We start from the raw sequence: 22,283 nt of genomic DNA, 5'->3' as shown, positions 1-22,283 counted from the left end.
ACTATCAATTATAGTAAAATGTCGTTAAAATTCTTTTAAACAGTAAGAGTGGGCTCGTGTCAAAACTTTAAACATTGTATTCGCCACGTTTCGAGCTTTAGTCACTTATAAAAGAAAATGGGCTAAGGGAATTATGTCAACTATAGGTGTCAAAATTGTTTACTTTAGGAGCAGGTCCATTTTAGAGTATCAATTTTAGGTGCACTTCAAAGGTTCAGTTCCCACTATTTTTACAAAAGTTTAAACTATTAGTTTAAAAAAAATCATATTTTAGATGAAAGGTGAGACGTTGCAGTTTCAGAAAATAATTTTGGAGCCTAGGTTTAAAAATGACGGACAATGTAAATACAAATTATAGATATACATTGAAAATAATAACTAACCTATCAAAACACTTCTCCGCGAAGTGCTTCGAGCAAAGGCGCGTATGTGCAAACGGTTTAAAGTTTTTCCGTTTCAGGGCCTGTATCCAAAGCTGCCTTCGGTTTTCATCCTTAGGGAACTATGAGTAGGAACGAGAAACAATTATACTGACTTCTGTAACCGAATTATCACAGATACTTTCCAAAATGTAATGTGAGTCTGACTTTACAGGCATCACTTTCAACACTTTAATTTACGTGATACTCTATTTCAAGTGTAAAAAACATATAAAAGTCACTTCAGCAGATTTCAATAAACGCATCTGCACTATCTTAGACACACTTACACGTGAAATGTAATGCCATTTCCCCGACAAAACGCTGAGTACAGCCATAAGCGCAACACGAAACAACCATGTTTTGCCAACATTCACGTGACTTCAGCCCAGAGATGTTGGAGCCACGAAAATGACGTCAGGGCCAGTCTATTATATTTATGGTCGAAGCTTATGGCCCAATTACATACGAATTTGATAAACAAAGTCAGAGTGTGCACAACTAGCACTCGCCACTCAACTAGAGGTTTACGTCAGTGCCACCAGGTGGCAGCACACTCCAGCAGACTTTGATCCCCGTTCGCTCGGCATAAATTCTGCTATAATCCGGTCATCGTAAGAATAAACGTGATGTAAACAAACACAAACGTCATGATTGGTCAGAAGCGGTAGCACACATACACTGGTGTTGTTACGTTCTTGGAAGTAGGTCCTAGTTCTCGTCACTAGGCAATGAAAACCTCGTAACTCAAATTCGTCAAATTTTACAGGAGAAACAAAAAACTAATTATGGAAATCACATGGGGACCTGATTAGTCAAATGTAGTGGTTTCTGCTACACCATATGGATCCGGTCATCGGTACAGAAGACTTTATTATGCACTTCAAATTGTCTTTCTGTTTTTGGAGTTACGAGGTTTTCACAGTTATTTTTTTGGTAGTGATGGAGGTAAGAGGCATGTAACGAGTGCACAGCTAAGAACTGAAATGCATGAATGTTTAATTTGTTTTAAAAAATACTTACTTAAACATTGCATTATTTGTGCATTATGAAACATCTGCAAGGATACATTGTTACAGATATAAAGAGGAATGAATAATTTCACATTAATCAAAATATTGGAATCTGGATGTTAATAAATTACAGTGTTTAAAAAACATAGAAACGGTGTTGTTAGCTTTAAAAAATGGTTCAAATGGCTCTGAGCACTATGGGACTTAACATCTTAGGTCATGAGTCCCCTAGAACTTAGAACTACTTAAACCTAACTAACCTAAGGACATCACACACATCCATGCCCGAGGCAGGATTCGAACCTGCGACCGTAGCAGTCCCGCGGTTCCAGACTGTAGCGCCTAGAACCGCACGGCCACCACGACCGGCCTGTGTTAGCTTTAATTAAACTATTATTACTGTAAACATTTGTGCAGTTTATTAACATTTATTATTGTTACTATTACTGCTACTATCACAGTCATAGGTGGCTGTAAACAAGTTTATTTTCGGCTGCATTTTTTTAGGCACGGACATGTCAGGCAGTGTGCCATAAAATGAATGCACATCCTTAGGAAGGACCAGCTTTAGTTGCAAATGCGTCAACTTTTCTCCACTGACCTTCTGTGGTGGAGGGGGCACTGTAAATGATCTGGGTATGTTTGACATCCATCTTGGAAGTGGTTCCCACGTATCGCTGAATTTCAGTTTATATTCCATTTTTCCGGAGGGATCCCCAATTTTGGATCCTGGCCGAACAGACGAATACAACGAGAGTTTATCATAGGACTTGAAAAACGTGCGGTCCAAATAATTGACAACATAAGGGCTAGGACTTTGTCTTGCGGTAGCACAAACTTCTACATAGCCAGCAGGAGTATAAATGTGTCTGTTTTTTAACTTCCTTTCTATAGTTGCTTGCATTGAATCACACTCCATTTGAGTGTGACCTTTCTCCAGAAATTTTTGCACTATTGTAATGCCTTTCTGATTGGCGAGATGAGCCAGTGCATTACTCATGACTGAGTTTCGATTCTGGTACGTGCATCCATCGCTATAGAAAATACCTTTTGAATCATTTTGGACGTACGTTTCTATAAGATGAACGAGTATACTGGCAAATTCCGAAGCTGTTAGTCCACCTTCACTCTCGTGCCAAAGGTAACAATAACCATCGTTACTTTTTAAATCATAGATGGTAAAGTTGTGGACCTTCAGTTTGCTTTTATAGCACAGTGCAGATGCTTTTAGTCTGGGAGAAAGCAGAAGTGCTTGAAGGTCCGTAGTAAACACTGTAGCTGGTCCTAATTTATCACTACTTTTCGCTTCCCTTGCTCAGTTTTTCGGGCCATATACAAAGAGTATTCATTGTCTGAGAGATTGCCTGTCTGGTGAGACCAACAAAGATCGCACTAGGCGAAAATAAGTTAAGATTATTTTCATCGAATACCTCGCAGAACTGTTTGTAAGCAGCTGGGATTTGTCCTCTATTCTTGCAGAATTCTATATATTCCCTATGTAGTTCTGATTTGCTCTGCCAGTTGGGTTCCAGGTAGAGTTTTGTGGACGAACGAAGGCAGTAATGCGATTCCAGTTTCGGCAACTCTGCAAAAAAAACTGATGCTGATTGTCGTCCACCTGAAACTTTCGTTGGTCTCCCCTGCATTTGAGGCCCTTCTGCAAGCGTTCTTCCTGATGCACTAGATGCCCATGTTCTAACACTCCATTCGCCTAAGCGCAAAGTATTCAGAAACATAGTCTTGCAGACAGTTTCTCTCTGTCCTTCTATTACAGAATTGTAATATAGCGTGTTAGAACGGTGAGGTTTATTAGATTCTGAATTATTTCTGCGTCTTTTAACTGGAACGTAGTAGACATGGCTTCTAACAAAAAATTTTCTTTCACCCCAAGACATATCCTGTCAGAAATGATTAAATATTAGCTGTCTCTGTTGTTCTGTAATATCCTTGCGATTCCTGTTCCGATTTAAGGAAGAATGTTTACAAGTACATCGTGGTTTCATTTCTCCCCTACTTCTGCTCATTGTTGGTCTCTTTTTGCCAAACTCATCTTTTTGCATTCCTAAATACTCCTGTCCCCTCTTACGTTTTTCTTTCTGCAAACTTTAAAGTGATTGATTGCTTTTCCTTTTACGGCGCTATTTAGTACTTTTTACTCCCACATCAACTTCGTCATCGTCGTCTTCCGTGCTGCTGTTATTGCTATGGTCATTTTTGTTTTTATCTGCCACTGGAGATATCATCCTCGCTGCTGTGTTCGAAAAGACTTTCAAACTCAGAAGTGGAGTTCGCCTCTGTATTGGCTTCTTTTTCCGCGTTATCTGTAGTGTAAACAATAATGTCATCAATAATATTTAAATAATTTAATCACCTCAACTTTCAAACAAGGATCTTACTTGAAGTTACAACAACTACGGTTTACCTTCATTTTGTAGGTCTACTCTTTCTTTCGGTGTAGGACAAGGAGGAACATGACTAGAATCTTCTTCCGGTGATTTTATACGATATGATCCGTTGTCGGCTTGTTTCACAAGGTGAAGAGTGAATTTACTCTTTTTACCCATAGCTGAAAACAAAGTAATTACTGTAGAATGTATAGGATTCTGTTAAGTTCTAAAATTAGAACCTCGTATGTATCGAGTGCAGTCTGCTGCTTACGCGCGATGAAAAACTCGTTTTTTGTTTTTTGTTTTTTTTTTTCCTTTATTGTGATTTTGATACCTGTACAACAACAGGTAGGCTGGCAGCAGCACCTTACGCCGCTCTTCAGCCGCAGAGTTAACAATGATAAAACATACAGAAGACACATGAGAGTTTGAACAATTGGCGGGTAAAAAACAGTAGAAACAGTAACATAAAAAACATGAAGCCGTTCACACTCGACGATAGTCCACACTACAAACTGTTGACACGACGCACAAACACTGATAACATCGATGGCACGTCTTTCATAAATTTACGGAGATAATCGGCTGTGAAGTTTTCCTAAGTGTTGTACACTCCTGGAAATGGAAAAAAGAACACATTGACACCGGTGTGTCAGACCCACCATACTTGCTCCGGACACTGCGAGAGGGCTGTACAAGCAATGATCACACGCACGGCACAGCGGACACACCAGGAACCGCGGTGTTGGCCGTCGAATGGCGCTAGCTGCGCAGCATTTGTGCACCGCCGCCGTCAGTGTCAGCCAGTTTGCCGTGGCATACGGAGCTCCATCGCAGTCTTTAACACTGGTAGCATGCCGCGACAGCGTGGACGTGAACCGTATGTGCAGTTGACGGACTTTGAGCGAGGGCGTATAGTGGGCATGCGGGAGGCCGGGTGGACGTACCGCCGAATTGCTCAACACGTGGGGCGTGAGGTCTCCACAGTACATCGATGTTGTCGGCGGAAGGTGCACGTGCCCGTCGACCTGGGACCGGACCGCAGCGACGCACGGATGCACGCCAAGACCGTAGGATCCTACGCAGTGCCGTAGGGGACCGCACCGCCACTTCCCAGCAAATTAGGGACACTGTTGCTCCTGGGGTATCGGCGAGGACCATTCGCAACCGTCTCCATGAAGCTGGGCTACGGTCCCGCACACCGTTAGGCCGTCTTCCGCTCACGCCCCAACATCGTGCAGCCCGCCTCCAGTGGTGTCGCGACAGGCGTGAATGGAGGGACGAATGGAGACGTGTCGTCTTCAGCGATGAGAGTCGCTTCTGCCTTGGTGCCAATGATGGTCGTATGCGTGTTTGGCGCCGTGCAGGTGAGCGCCACAATCAGGACTGCATACGACCGAGGCACACAGGGCCAACACCCGGCATCATGGTGTGGGGAGCGATCTCCTACACTGGCCGTACACCACTGGTGATCGTCGAGGGGACACTGAATACTGCACGGTACATCCAAACCGTCATCGAACCCACCGTTCTACCATTCCTAGACCGGCAAGGGAACTTGCTGTTCCAACAGGACAATGCACGTCCGCATGTATCCCGTGCCACCCAACGTGCTCTAGAAGGTGTAAGTCAACTACCCTGGCCAGCAAGATCTCCGGATCTGTCCCCCATTGAGCATGTTTGGGACTGGATGAAGCGTCGTCTCACGCGGTCTGCACGTCCAGCACGAACGCTGGTCCAACTGAGGCGCCAGGTGGAAATGGCATGGCAAGCCGTTCCACAGGACTACATCCAGCATCTCTACGATCGTCTCCATGGGAGAATAGCAGCCTGCATTGCTGCGAAAGGTGGATATACACTGTACTAGTGCCGACATTGTGCATGCTCTGTTGCCTGTGTCTATGTGCATGTGGTTCTGTCAGTGTGATCATGTGATGTATCTGACCCCAGGAATGTGTCAATAAAGTTTCCCCTTCCTGGGACAATGAATTCACGGTGTTCTTATTTCAATTTCCAGGAGTGTACATAATGAAGTGCACACACAAGCCTCTCACTGAACGTTTAGCGCAGTCTGAAGCGATTTACTGAATGATTTATTTGCGTCTGGGAAATCAGGATGAGGGAACTCAAGCTGCAGAAGGAGAAAATGTGCATGCTGAACTACCACCAATTGAAGGTGACAGCGAAAATGCTAAATGTATGCTACTGCTAAAGACAGAAAATCATTCCCCATTCTATGAATGCTGTAATTTATTACTGCAATTACATGTCACCTTATTTGTGTCATTTTATTGTAAGCTAGCCATTTTGTTACTATTTTTGTGGAATTAAAAAAACAACAAACAGCGTAATGGATTGTGAACCTAATGCGGATATTCGTGCATTAGTTCAAATCTTCACAAAATCATTTTTTTTCCTCGTTCAATTTGTAATACCTACATCTCGTAGTTATAAAACTCATCATCATTTTTTTTAGGAATAATGCACGTCTTATTGTTTCTAATTACATATTGGGCGCGAAGTTCCTGTTTGCATTTCAAATACAAATTCTTAATTATCGATGTTTCATGAAAGACTCTTCATAAAAGTTGTTTAAATTAAGAAAACATTAGAGTTTAATTTTTTAACGCAAAAATGAAAGACCAAATCCTCATTATTAGGACTATGTCCATCGTTTTATGCCACAGAGGTAGATAAGTATCGTTGAAACATGAAAAACAGTCATTTTCACAACATCGAGCACATCATGCAAATGCTGCTTTTTTTTACATTTGCTAAAAGAAAAATTCGGAGTAGGTATTAAAATCCACGGAGAAGAAATAAAAACTTTGAGGTTTGCCGATGACATTGTAATTCTGTCAGAGACAGCAAAGGACTCGGAAGAGCAATTGAACGGAATGGATAGTGTCCTGAAAGGAGTATATAAGATGAACATCAACAAAAGCAAAACAAGGATAATGGAATGTAGTCGAATTAAGTCGGGTGATGTTGAGGGAATTAGATTAGGAAATGAGACACTTAAAGTAGTAAAGGAGTTTTGCTACTTGGGGAGCAAAATAACTGATGATGGTCGAAGTAGAGAGGATGTAAAATGTAGACTGGCAATGGCAAGGAAAGCGTTTCTGAAGAAGAGAAATTTGTTAACATCGAGTATAGATTTAAGTGTCAGGAAGTCGTTTCTGAAAGTATTTGTATGGAGTGTAGCCATGTATGGAAGTGAAACATGGACGATAAGTAGTTTGGACAAGAAGAGAGTAGAAGCTTTTGAAATGTGGTGCTAGAGAAGAATGCTGAAGATTAGATGGATAGATCACATAACTAATGAGGAGGTATTGAATAGAATTGGGGAGAGGAGAAATTTGTGGCACAACTTGACTAGAAAAAGGGATCACAAATTTAGTATTGGAGGGCAGCGTGGAGGGTAAAAATCGTAGAGGGAGACCAAGAGATGAATACACTAAGCAGATTCAGAAGGATGTAGGCTGCAGTAAGCACTGGGAGATGAAGATGCTTGCACAGGATAGAGTAGCATGGAGAGCTGCATCAAACCTGTCTCAGGACTGAAGACCACAACAACAACAACAACTGTACAATTACAATATGAACCCAACTGATCTGGAGCCAAGCTGCGGGATTTGGCTCGAAACTGTTAATCTGACAGACGTCCCAGAATTAACGCACGCAGCTTTTTCACACGTCACTGCCGAACGCTGGCGGGATATAGAACGGCTCGTCATAAAAAGACGAAGAGAAAATTCTGCGCCTGGTTGGCTTCGTCGATTCTGTTATTGTTATCAACGTAGCAGGTGACACTTCAAGAAGTGGAAAGTATTTCTCGGATTCGGATAAGAAAGGAGCTAAGTGGCTACAATATTTAACTATGCGGTGAAATCCTCCAATACTCTCTTACGTTACACACAGCTTATGGAGAAAAATTACCTTGTGGTTAAGTCAGGAATTTTCATCATTCTCGTTTTTAATTAGAATAGTACGTTAGCTGTAACCGAAAAATGTGTTGCGGTTTTCGTCTAGTCATCTAACAAGGGAACCTCCCCATCGCACCCCTGTCAGATTTAGTTATAAGTTGGCGCAGTGGATAGGCCCTGAAAAACGGAACACAGATCAATCGAGAAAACAGGAAGAAGCTGTGTGGAACTATGAAAAAATAAGCAAAATATACAAACTGAGTAGTCCATGGGCATGATAACCAAATTCGAGGATAAAGTAAAGTCAGGAACGCCGTGGTTCTGTGTAACAGATATTAGACTGGATGCCATCACAGGTTACAATGCAGTCGTAAATCCAGGGAGCGACAGTGGCCTCGGAACTGCGATACTCGCCAAAGAAGGAATTATCATCAAAGATGTCGAGAAACTGGTAAACGCCAGAGGTCTAGCTGTCACCATTCACAATACGCGTTTTATAAATATTTATGCACCATCTGGCACCGGGAACAGGAGGCGAAGAGCTGAATTTTATAAAGATGATATAGTTCCCCTTTTCGGTGGCCGCTACGAGCATATCATTTTTGGAGGTGACTATAATTGTGTGCTGTCTCCAAAAGACCAGACGCCGCATTTTAATAACTGTGCAGAACTCGGAGCCGTAATTACAGAACTCCGCTTAATTGACACCTGGGAGCTCAAGAACGGTGCATTGCCGGGTTTCACTCATATTACGAGTCATTCCGCTAGTCGCATCGACAGGATCTATGTTAACAGTCGACCTGGAAACGCACGTTCTCCAGACAGAGTTAAGGCCCACTATCTTTTCGGATCACGCTGCATACATATGTACCATGAACTTAAAACGGCAAGAAACGTACAGGGGACGAGGCTTGTGGAAGTTGAACGTGGAACATATAAAAGACCCTGAATACCACGAAATATTCAATAACATATGGAACGCGTGCGAGAACAAATTCACTTCATATACCTCGGCACTGGCATGGTGGATGAAATGTGTGAAACCCGCGATAAGAAAATCGCTGATGAATTACTCCCGCGAGAAAAGTGTTTGGCAAAAACGGACGATAGAATATTACTTCCAAGTCCTTCGTGATTTATATCAATCTGATGCGTCCATAATCGCCAACTACGTGGAAATAAAACGGATTCGGGCTAAACTTCTCGGACTGAAGCGGAAACAGCTGGAAGGTCATCAAGTAAGAGCAGGACTTCACGATGCTGTAAAAGGAGAGCAAACATCTACACTCCTGGAAATGGAAAAAAGAACACATTGACACCGGTGTGTCAGACCCACCATACTTGCTCCGGACACTGCGAGAGGGCTGTACAAGCAATGATCACACGCACGGCACAGCGGACACACCAGGAACCGCGGTGTTGGCCGTCGAATGGCGCTAGCTGCGCAGCATTTGTGCACCGCCGCCGTCAGTGTCAGCCAGTTTGCCGTGGCATACGGAGCTCCATCGCAGTCTTTAACACTGGTAGCATGCCGCGACAGCGTGGACGTGAACCGTATGTGCAGTTGACGGACTAAGAGCGAGGGCGTATAGTGGGCATGCGGGAGGCCGGGTGGACGTACCGTCGAATTGCTCAACACGTGGGGCGTGAGGTCTCCACAGTACATCGATGTTGTTGCCAGTGGTCGGCGGAAGGTGCACGTGCCCGTCGACCTGGGACCGGACCGCAGCGACGCACGGATGCACGCCAAGACCGTAGGATCCTACGCAGTGCCGTAGGGGACCGCACCGCCACTTCCCAGCAAATTAGGGACACTGTTGCTCCTCGGGTATCGGCGAGGACCATTCGCAACCGTCTCCATGAAGCTGGGCTACGGTCCCGCACACCGTTAGGCCGTCTTCCGCTCACGCCCCAACATCGTGCAGCCCGCCTCCAGTGGTGTCGCGACAGGCGTGAATGGAGGGACGAATGGAGACGTGTCGTCTTCAGCGATGAGAGGCGCTTCTGCCTCGGTGCCAATGATGGTCGTATGCGTGTTTGGCGCCGTGCAGGTGAGCGCCACAATCAGGACTGCATACGACCGAGGCACACAGGGCCAACACCCGGCATCATGGTGTGGGGAGCGATCTCCTACACTGGCCGTACACCACTGGTGATCGTCGAGGGGACACTGAATAGTGCACGGTACATCCAAACCGTCATCGAACCCATCGTTCTACCATTCCTAGACCGGCAAGGGAACTTGCTGTTCCAACAGGACAATGCACGTCCGCACGTATCCCGTGCCACCCAACGTGCTCTAGAAGGTCTAAGTCAACTACCCTGGCCAGCAAGATCTCCGGATCTGTCCCCCATTGAGCATGTTTGGGAGTGGATGAAGCGTCGTCTCACGCGGTCTGCACGTCCAGCACGAACGCTGGTCCAACTGAGGCGCCAGGTGGAAATGGCATGGCAAGCCGTTCCACAGGACTACATCCAGCATCTCTACGATCGTCTCCATGGGAGAATAGCAGCCTGCATTGCTGCGAAAGGTGGATATACACTGTACTAGTGCCGACATTGTGCATGCTCTGTTGCGTGTGTCTATGTGCCTGTGGTTCTGTCAGTGTGATCATGTGATGTATCTGACCCCAGGAATGTGACAATAAAGTTTCCCCTTCCTGGGACAATAAATTCACGGTGTTCTTATTTCAATTTCCAGGAGTGTATTTATGCACCATCTGGCACCGGGAACAGGAGGCGAAGAGCTGAATTTTATAAAGATGATATAGTTCCCCTTTTCGGTGGCCGCTACGAGCATATCATTTTTGGAGGTGATTATAATTGTGTGCTGTCTCCAAAAGACCAGACGCCGCATTTTAATAACTGTGCAGAACTCGGAGCCGTAATTACAGAACTCCGCTTAATTGACACCTGGGAGCTCAAGAACGGTGCATTGCCGGGTTTCACTCATATTACGAGTCATTCCGCTAGTCGCATCGACAGGATCTATGTTAACAGTCGACCTGGAAACGCACGTTCTCCAGACAGAGTTAAGGCCCACTATCTTTTCGGATCACGCTGCATACATATGTACCATGAACTTAAAACGGCAAGAAACGTTCAGGGGACGAGGCTTGTGGAAGTTGAACGTGGAACATATAAAAGACCCTGAATACCACGAAATATTCAATAACATATGGAACGCGTGCGAGAACAAATTCACTTCATATACCTCGGCAGTGGCATGGTGGATGAAATGTGTGAAACCCGCGATAAGAAAATCGCTGATGAATTACTCCCGCGAGAAAAGTGTTTGGCAAAAACGGACGATAGAATATTACTTCCAAGTCCTTCGTGATTTATATCAATCTGATGCGTCCGTAATCGCCAACTACGTGGAAATAAAACGGATTCGGGCTAAACTTCTCGGACTGAAGCGGAAACAGCTGGAAGGTCATCAAGTAAGAGCAGGACTTCACGATGCTGTAAAAGGAGAGCAAACATCTATATATCATGTGATTAATAAGAGGAAAGGGCAACGCAGGAAAATAATAACCGAACTAAGATCTTCTGACGGCAGGTTACTGACGCAGCAAAATGACATCAAGAACGAAATTCAGAAGTACTTCACAGAGTTGTTAGGCAAAACGATAATGGATATCCCGGTGGACAATGACATCATGACGGGATTCACACGCGGGATCGACCCGGTAGAAGCAAACAACTTGTTAACTGAAATTACAGAAGAAGAAGTCGCAGACGCTATAACACGAAGCCCGAAAAATAAGTTTCCTGGGCCTGACGGAATCCCGGCGGAGTTTTATCAAATGTTCAGAAGGCAGTTGATTCCCAAATTAGCGTGTATGTGTAATGAATTAATGAATCCCGCCAATGGCGTCCCACGCGTCTTCCTAGAAGGAACCATTGTTCTAATCCCGAAACATCCTGCAGGAAAATCTGTAACAAATTTTAGGCCTATCACTCTCCTAAATTCGGACTATAAAATATTTGCCCGCATCGTAAACGAAAGATTAAAATCAGTATTGAACACAGTCACTGGATCATATCAATCGAGCGTAGGAAAAGACAGATCAATTCACCAAACACTGTGCGACTACAGAGATATTATTTCCATTGCCGCAGCCTGGAAAATAAAATGCGCCATCGTATCATTGGACTTCGAGAAAGCGTTCGATAGAGTAGATCATGCTTACCTTTTTCACACCATGCGTGCCATGAACTTTCCGCAAGGTTTTATCAACATTATTACAAATCTTCTGCAGAAGTCAACATCGACAGTTATGGTAAACGGTCAGTCCAGTAGGCCCATTGTAATGAAAAGTTCGGTGCGACAAGGGTGCCCGATGTCTATGTCACTCTTTGCAATAGCAATCGAGCCATTGCTTTTTCGCCTGAGCCACAACCTACAAGGATTCACTACACGCGGCCGTAGCATTGTCTGCAGGGCATATGCCGATGACGTTGCATTTATTGTCAACGACAACGACGAGATAGACAAAGCACTCGACATACTAAACAAATGTGAACAAGTATCTGGTGCGAAACTGAATACAAATAAGTCTGGCATAATGAATATTGGAAGCGGATTAGGAGTTCCCATTCATGGGCCAATAAAGGAAATTGTCACCATGACATGTCTCGGGATGGAGTATACAAGGAATATTCGGCAGACCATCGCAGTTAATTACAGAAGAATCCTCAACACCATCCGTGCTTGTATACGTCAGCACAATCTCCGTACTCTTGATGAGATACAAAGAGTGGCTCTCGTCAACATCTATTTGTCCTCTAAATTAAATTACGTGGCGCAATGCCGAGGGAAGTGGCGAACAGGATTTTGGCTGCTTTTGGCCACTTCGTCAGACGCGGCCACATCTTCAAAGTCAAGTACCAAACATTGACTCTATCGACTGAGAACGGAGGATTGAATCTCACAGACGTGTACAATAAAGCACAAGCATTGTACGTCTGTAAAACATATAAACTGTGGAAGCGGTCAGTCGACAGTGTCACCGCATTCTTGTTAAATGAAATAGCGCCGGGCGGCCAGGACGCCCCAATAGACATTCACCACATCCCAAATGAACTTTACCACCTAAAACATTTCTTCGTAGAATATAGCTACATTGGACTGGGAACACCCGAGAAAGATGTCATCAAAGTCAAGAAAATATACCAAAACTTAATGAACTTTCAGACCAAGAACATCATAGAACAAAAATACGTCGGTCACTCTTGGCATGATATCTGGAGGAACATGCACCACCCGTATTTACCAACAAAAGTGCGGTCATTGTGGTACTACTTTGTGAATAGGAAATTTCCAACGAACTCCAGACTACATTCCATTCACCTGGCTGATTCCCCTTTGTGTACCACTTGCAACCTGATTGACACAGATGAACATCAATTTGTCTGTGGAAATGCGAATAATATACGGTTGTCAATTAGAAAAAAATTAGCAACTATGCAGAGAAAACCGCCGTATTTGATAACGCCAGCGTGCCTTTTGTACCCGGAAGAAGAGCCATACCCCACCTGGAAGAAAAATGCTGTCAACTGGTTGAAGGGACACGCGGTATTTTACCTGCTGTCCAGTAAAGAAAAGAGCGAAGGAGATTTTTGGACGTACATTTCCGACCAGCATCACAAGCTACTACGCATGAATAATTATTATGATACATACGCCAATTTCCTCAGAAGAACAGTCATGTGAACTCCATTTTCGATTATGCGATTCAGAACATGAAGAAACGAGAGACAATTTGATCTTTGAAAAACAAATACGAACAAGTGACGAACATCACTATCTGGTTTAGACTTGGATTTTTTTCTAAAATGCCAAGGAACCTGTAATTAATTTTAATTTGTTTTATTACTTTTAAATGTCAGTTGAAAATTATGTACTACTGTGGAATGTTATGACTAATAATAGTAATAAAAAAGTAGTGGCGCCGAAAAAAAAATGTGGTTAGCGTGAGCAGCTGGGGAACAAGAGGTCGTTGGTTCAAATCTTCCCTGTAGCGAAAATTTTAATTTCTTATTTTCAATTATCAAAGTTCAGGCACTCACACATAATCAACTTCGCTCTCCAAAATTCCAGGACATGTTCAGATTTGCTTGGACATATGCAGGATTTGACTGTCTACACACGGAAAAATTTGAAAACGTTAAAAACATATGTTTTGACAGAGCACAGGGAAAACTGTGCGACTGTGAAACTGTTGCATTCATTTGTTGCAGTTTATGTGACAAACTCTTTATGTTTTCATCACTTTTTTGGGAGTGATTATCACATCCACAAGAAAACCTAATTCGGGCAAGGTAGATGAATCTTTTTACCCATTCGCCAAGTGTACAAGTTAGGTGGCTCGACAACATATTCCTGTCATGTGACGCACATGCCGTCACCAGTGTCGTATAGAATACATCAGACGTGTTTTCCTGTGAGGAATCGGTTGACCTATGACCTTACGATCAAATGTTTTCAGTTCCCATTGGAGAGGCACGTCCTTTCGTCTACTAATCGCACGGTTTTGCGATGCGGTCGCAAAACACAGACACTAAACTTATTGCAGTGAACAGAGACGTCAATGAAGGAACGGACAGATCATAACTTTCCGAAAATGAAGAAAGTAAACTTTTCACTCGACGGAAGACTTGAACCAAGAACCTCTCGTTCCGCAGCTGCCCACGCTAACCGCGGGACCAAGGTGCTCGTGAGCTGACGCTGTCCTTGAGGTTGCCTATCTTGCGCGTGGACTACTCAGTTTGTATATTTTGCTTATTTTTTTCATAGTTCCACACAACTTCTTCCTGTTTTCTCGATTGATCTGTGTTCAGTTTTTCAAGGCCTATCCACTGTGCCAACTTATAACTAAATCTGAGGGGGGTGCGATGGGGAGGTTCCCTTGCAAGGAGCGTACTGTGGGAAATTTGCAGTGTATTATTTCATTCTGGATAAAAATTAAATGACTTTGGAAGCCGTGTTGCTCCTCTGCTCGTCCCTTTCTACGTGTGAGCTGCAACTGGCCACGCCATTGCAGGCTATCTGTACCAGCTGACCGGCCAGTGCTGTCGGAGTTAAATGCGCCGCTAAAGCTATTGTTCCGTATTGTCGCTGAGTCGATGTGCGCGTAACGCACAACACAAAACGTACCCTCATTACCGTACTTCACAGTACTCGAGACAGCTTGGCAGCAATCCCACGTGAAGCGGAAATTTAATGAGGTTCCAACAAACGCGGAAAAATACATAGTGCAATGTTTACATTACGTTTATTCTTACGATCAACGGATTATAGATCATTATACATTCCTCTGATATGCTAATTCACTCAATACATACTGTAGTAAAATTATATCGGACATCAGTATACGTTAAAGTTATGCTGACAGTAAAATTATTTTGTGGGTTTCTGAATGTTATTGTATTTTAAGTTAATAATTTTATCATACAGTAATCCATTTGAGGGCCTAAACCACATCACTGTCTATTGTGAGATAGCAGCATTTATTCATGCTTTTGAAATCTGTTGATCTCATGCTGAGTCAGGTTTATGTGCGCTGTAGGCCCACTTTATGCATACAGGGTGGTCCATTGATCGTGACCGGGCCAAAAATCTCACGAAATAAGGTTCAAACGAAAAAAACTACAAAGAACGAAACTCGTCTAGCTTGAAGGGAGAAACAAGATGGCGCTACAGCTGCCCCGCTAGATGGCGCTGCCATAGGTCAAACGGATATCAACTGCGTTATTTTGAATAGGGACCCACATTTTCTATTACACATTCGTGTAGTATGTAAACAAATATCAATGTTTTAGTTGGACCACTTTTTTCGCTTTCTGATAGATGGGGCTGTAATAGTCAGAAACGTCTAAGTGCATGGTATCACGTAACATTCCGCCAGTGCGGACGGTATTTGCTTCGTGATACATTACCCGTGTTAAAATGGACCGTTTACCAATTGCGGAAAAGGTCGATATCGTGTTGATGTATGGCTATTGCGATCAAAATGCCCAACGGGCGTGTGCTATGTATGCTGCTCGGTATCCTGGACGACATCATCCAAGTGTCCGGACCGTTCGCCGGATAGTTACGTTATTTAAGAAACAGGAAGTGTTCATCCACGTGTGAAATATCAACCACGACCTGCAACAAATGATGATGCCCAAGTAGGTGTTTTAGCTGCTGTCGCCGCTAATCCGCACATCAGAGGGAGACAACCTGCGCGAGAATCGGGAATCTCAAAACCGTCGGTGTTGAGAATGCTACATCAACATCGATTGCACCCGCACCATATTTCTATCCACCAGGAACTGCATGGCGACGACTTTGAACATCGTGTACAGTTCTGCCACTGGGCACAAGAGAAATTACGGGACGATGACAAATTTTTTGCACGCGTGCTACAGTATTTAGCGACGAAGTGTAATTCACCAACAGCGGTAACGTAAACTGGCATAATATGCGCTATTGGGCAACGGAAAATCCACGATGGCTGCGACAAGTGGAACATCAGCGACCTTGGCGGGTTAATGTATGGTGCGGCATTATGGGAGGAAGGATAATTGGCCCCCATTTTATTGATGGTAATCTAAATGATGCAATGTATGCTGATTTCCTACGTAATGTTCCACCGATGTTACTACAAGATGTTTCACTGCATGACAGAATGGCGATGTACTTCCAACATGAAGGATGTCCGGCACATAGCTCGCGTGCGGTTGAAGCGGTATTGAATAGGATATTTCGTGACAGGTGGATTGGTCGTCGAAGCACCATACCGTGGCCGGCACGTTCACCGGATCTGACGTCCCCGGATTTCTTTCAGTGGGGAAAGTTGAAGGAGGATATTTGCTATCGTGATCCACCGTTAACGCCTGACAACTTGCGTCAGCGCATTGTCAATGCATCTGGGAACTACTCGCTTTTGAGAGGAATGGCGTTACGCGTATTACGAAATGCATTGAAGTTGACGGACATCATTTTGAGCATTTGTTACATTAATGTGGTATTTTCAGGTAATCACGCTGTAACAGAATGCGTTCTCAGAAACGATAAGTTCACAAAGGTACATGTATCAAATTGGAACAACCGAAATAAAATGTTCAAACGTACCTACGTTCTGTATTTTAATTTAACAAAACCTACCTGTTACCAACTGTTCGTCTAAAATTGTGAGCCACATGTTTGTGGCTATTACAGTGACATCTGTCACAAAGCGAAAAAAGTGGTCCAACTAAAACATTCATATTTCTTTACGTACTACACGAATATGCAATAAAAATGAGGGTTCCTATTTAAAAAGAAACGCAGTTGATATCCGTTTGACCTATGGCCGCGCCATCTAGCGTGCCAACCGTAACGCCATCTGGTTTCCCCCTTCAAGCTAGACGAGTTTCGTTCTTTGTAGTTTTTTCGTTTGGCGCTTATTTCGTGAGATATTTGGCCCGGTCACGATCAATGGACCACCCTGTATATATCAAAATTCGCGAAAAGCTGTATCACTGGTTTCTCTGATATTTACTTAAATGTGGTGGCAGCGGCGGTGTGCGTTAGGTTCCTATGGATCTCAGCGCCTCATTTGTATTCTAGTCAAGTGACCATGATGGTTGACATTACTGCTTGAGTTTAATCATTTTCATAGACTGCACTTTGTGTTTGGAGCTGGTTGTTAACTGTGCTTGAATCGGCTTTCGTGTGCACTGTTAACATGAACTATGTTGAATTACACTCCTGGAAATTGAAATAAGAACACCGTGAATTCATTGTCCCAGGAAGGGGAAACTTTATTGACACATTCCTGGGGTCAGATGCATCACATGATCACACTGACAGAACCACAGGCACGTAGACACAGGCAACAGAGCATGCACAATGTCGGCACTAGTACAGTGTATATCCACCTTTCGCAGCAATGCAGGCTGCTATTCTCCCATGGAGACGATCGTAGAGATGCTGGATGTAGTCCTGTGGAACGGCTTGCCATGCCATTTCCACCTGGCGCCTCAGTTGGACCAGCGTTCGTGCTGGACGTGCAGACCGCGTGAGACGACGCTTCATCCAGTCCCAAACATGCTCAATGGGGGACAGATCCGGAGATCTTGCTGGCCAGGGTAGTTGACTTACACCTTCCAGAGCACGTTGGGTGGCACGGGATACATGCGGACGTGCATTGTCCTATTGGAACAGCAAGTTCCCTTGCCGGTCTAGGAATGGTAGAACGATGGGTTCGATGACGGTTTGGATGTATCGTGCACTATTCAGTGTCCCCTCGACGATCACCGGTGGTGTACGGCCAGTGTTGGAGATCGCTCCCCACACCATGATGCCGGGTGTTGGCCCTGTGTGCCTCGGTCGTATGCAGTCCTGATTGTGGCGCTCACCTGCACGGCGCCAAACACGCATACGACCATCATTGGCACCAAGGCAGAAGCGACTCTCATCGCTGAAGACGACACGTCTCCATTCGTCCCTCCATTCACGCCTGTCGCGACACCACTGGAGGCGGGCTGCACGATGTTGGGGCGTGAGCGGAAGACGGCCTAACGGTGTGCGGGACCGTAGCCCAGCTTCATGGAGACGGTTGCGAATGGTCCTCGCCGATACCCCAGGAGCAACAGTGTCCCTAATTTGCTGGGAAGTGGCGGTGCGGTCCCCTACGGCACTGCGTAGGATCCTACGGTCTTGGCGTGCATCCGTGCGTCGCTGCGGTCCGGTCCCAGGTCGACGGGCACGTGCACCTTCCGCCGACCACTGGCGACAACATCGATGTACTGTGGAGACCTCACGCCCCACGTGTTGAGCAATTCGGCGGTACGTCCACCCGGCCTCCCGCATGCCCACTATACGCCCTCGCTCAAAGTCCGTCAACTGCACATACGGTTCACGTCCACGCTGTCGCGGCATGCTACCAGTGTTAAAGACTGCGATGGAGCTCCGAATGCCACGGCAAACTGGCTGACACTGACGGCGGCGGTGCACAAATGCTGCGCAGCTAGCGCCATTCGACGGCCAACACCGCGGTTCCTGGTATGTCCGCTGTGCCGTGCGTGTGATCATTGCTTGTACAGCCCTCTCGCAGTGTCCGGAGCAAGTATGGTGGGTCTGACACACCGGTGTCAATGTGTTCTTTTTTCCATTTCCAGGAGTGTATTTTTAATGCTAACAGAAAAGTAAAGCCGTGACGACGGGTCGTGAGTCGTGTTTGCGCAGCTCGAGCAATTGCCCGCAAAATGCAAAAGTCCTGAGTTCGAGTCGCGGTCCGGCACACAGTTTAATCTCCCAGGAAGTTTCTTATCAGCGCACACTCTCCTGCAGAATGAAAATCTCATTCTGGGAACGGAAAAGTAAATTACTAGAAAGGGTCGGCCGCAGAGGAACTAGGCCTTTGATTGAGAGAGTGACGAAATCAAATAAGCGTGACTACAAGGGAACATTTAATAAGCAAGTACACAATTAACGCAAGTTGCTGTGTGGGTGCAGCGAAAGAATATCTGAGTTTCATCCCGGAAGTAAATACGTGAACTAATACATCTGTTAGGGATCTTGTACATTTGTCGGAAAAAGCGGAAAAGCACGAAAACTCCCACTTACACAAAAATGCGAAAGAGAGACCTGCGAAAGCTTACACATTATTCCATTATTGCCCTAAACTGTACTCAATTATGCACAAAGCAACAAAATTACACAAAAACAATTTTTTCTTTTGTCAGGTAAGTTACTCATCTTATTATTACTACTGCTGTAATTACTATATGCGTGGCTGTAGCTGTATAAATTTGTTGATAAGCATAACTGAATACAGCAATTGCCATTAATTTCACACTCTTAAATTTACCAGAATTAAAAATTTGTGAACACGCACAATGTATACTCATGAATCGCCTCTGATTAACGTATTCGTCTCCGAAAGGAAACAGCATTAAATTTAACAGCCAGTTTATAAATTACCAAAAGAACAGTCTTCGAAGCTAACTGTGGACTGTATTAAAAGCTGCTATGGAAATTGTTTAGTAAGTTACGTAAAAGCATTAATAATAGAATGAAAGTTTTCTTTAACGTTGATGTCATTGCTAATTATTTCACGTCAGGATTTTCAGAAAGTTAATACTGTCAGTTTTCAATTATTTTACGTAACTTCATTTCATTTAAAAAGAGGCGGAGACGTTAAACGCTTTTGTGCAAAAGCTGTAACAGGCTGATCCTATCTTAAGTTCGAGCACGTTCATAATTTCCTAAAGCCTGTTAGGCGTTAAAACTCCTCAACTCTACATCACTGGACGTAGAGCACAGAAAACTTCCTTCTTCATCGCTGCTAACTCGATAACGGAGTTTCTGACGAACTTAGGGTGAATACTACAATAATGTAGACATGCTAGAAAACATTTTAAGCCAAAAAAATCGATATTGTGAACGTTTCAGTGAAGACTGCGTCCTTAACAGTCAAAGTCTAGTACCCAAAGCTTGGACACTCGCTGGTTCGAAAGTCGTTAGTTAGGGGTTTGGCAGCTAGTGCGACACTAGTGCTCCAAGCGGTGAAAAAGCAGTCATTTGTCGTAAGGATAACGTTTGTTTTTAACCATTTCCTACTGAATTAACGAAATAAACGTTATATTTTTGCGTTTCACGCGATGATGAATTACCAAAAGACCTGAATTATCGTGAAATACAAGTAAAAAAATCTGTATCGCATTGATTCAATGACATAAGCTACAAGTTATTAATGAAGAAATGGTTTCGGATATATGTATCTTTGGAGCTCTCTCCGCTGAAAGCAAGAGAATATAAAGACACATTTCTCACATGTGAAGCATATATTTATGTTGTTTTCTGTCGTTGTTAACATCATAGGCACTCTCCTTGACACTTAAATTTTTTTATGGAGTATAATGATTCACCTGTCCTTATACTTCATTGGACTTTCTAATACACGAATCTTTTTATAAATGCAATTACTTTTTCTTCAAAAGCCTACGTGTTGAAGTTTCTTGCCGTTTATGCCATAGATTTAGCAACAATTGTGGTATTGGCTTCCTCTGTGTTGAGAAAACTGATTGCTTTTGACGATTTATTATCGCGTCTGTATGGTTTTCCCTTAAGCTACGGGCGTGGTGGCTTATCTGGTACATTAAACAATGTAGGCATTACATTCCATATACGTTTCCTATGTTCACTGATTTGGTTGAAAGTGTAGCGAACAAACTCTGCTTTGTTTGGTAGATAAACGACGTCTTTCTGCAAAAGCTCAGGTCTTCTGGTGTTTACTAGTATTTTCCTGTTATTAAAGGGAAACGATATTCTGCAGTAAGTATTTGTACGTGACAAGCGAATGAACTGTCCTGTGATGTACCGTTTCGTACCTCCCAGGGTCCTTAGGAAACTAAAAAAACTGACAATTGTGGCGCCATTTTTTACTTATTATCGATTTTTATTGCACTAAATTCATACCCTGTAGTAAAAACTCTGTTACTGATCGGTATACGAGGTCTGTTCAAAAAATTCCGGAATTTTGCTCACATATTTTTTCTACGTTTTCGTTTTGCTTTTAGTGCATGGTCTCCTCCACAGTTGATTCACCACTCCCAACGCCGTTTCCACTTCCGGAAGCAGTCTTGGTACGCCTCTTGATGGATCGCACGAAACACCACTCGCGAATTTACTTTTATTTCGTTTATCACCGTCCTTTCGACCTTGGTCTCAAGACCACAATCGTAGACCCACGTCTCATCGACAGGTATGATTCTCTTGGGGCTCCGGAAAGGCTCAAAATCATGAAAAGTTCAATTTTTACTTTTTTGCGTTTTCTGAATCTGCAGACTATTACCTTTTAATAGATATATAATTTATTCAATTCCGAAGACTACAACTATTTTTAAATTTTTTTTGAAATGTGTTCTACATGGGCGTGACCCACTGTGGCGCTGTTAAACTGCTGTCAAGTGGTGTTATTATTAACGTCCGTGTTCATCAGGTACATTTTAGTGATGTGAGATAAAGTATGTGTTGTGGCTAACCTATTTTCAGAGACTTAGCAGCACCTGAACTGTTGAAAAAGTGTATTCACGGAAAAACTCAAAACCCCAACGAAAGTGTAAATAGTGTTATATGGTCGAGAATCCCCAAGACTGTATTTGTTGGAATAGAAACACTTCACTTTGGTGTGTATAATGCTGTTGCGACTTTCAATGATGGCAAAATTGTAAGGTGCAAGGATTTAGAAATATGGGAATGAAGATAGGTTCTAACATGGTACGAGCCATGCTTGCTTTAGACAAGGAACGCCTTCGGGCTGCAGACAGGGCTGTAAAGAGTCTAGAAATACGAGCAAGAGTAAACAGGAGGAGGAACAAGAGGAAGCTGGAGGAGGAGTTTGCAGAGGATGAAGATAATCCATCCTATGGACCTGGAATGCACTAAAAAGTTAATCCAATCTTTGTCGCTCGATTCCCAAAACTTTTATTTTCTCATACTAATTACATGTTTTCTAAGGATCTTCCAAACATATTTCTTTCAAACTTTCAGTAAATGTT

This window comes from Schistocerca cancellata, chromosome 11, assembly GCF_023864275.1.
Source record: "Schistocerca cancellata isolate TAMUIC-IGC-003103 chromosome 11, iqSchCanc2.1, whole genome shotgun sequence".
Taxonomy (NCBI): domain Eukaryota; kingdom Metazoa; phylum Arthropoda; class Insecta; order Orthoptera; family Acrididae; genus Schistocerca; species Schistocerca cancellata.
This window is presented reverse-complemented; position numbering follows the sequence as displayed.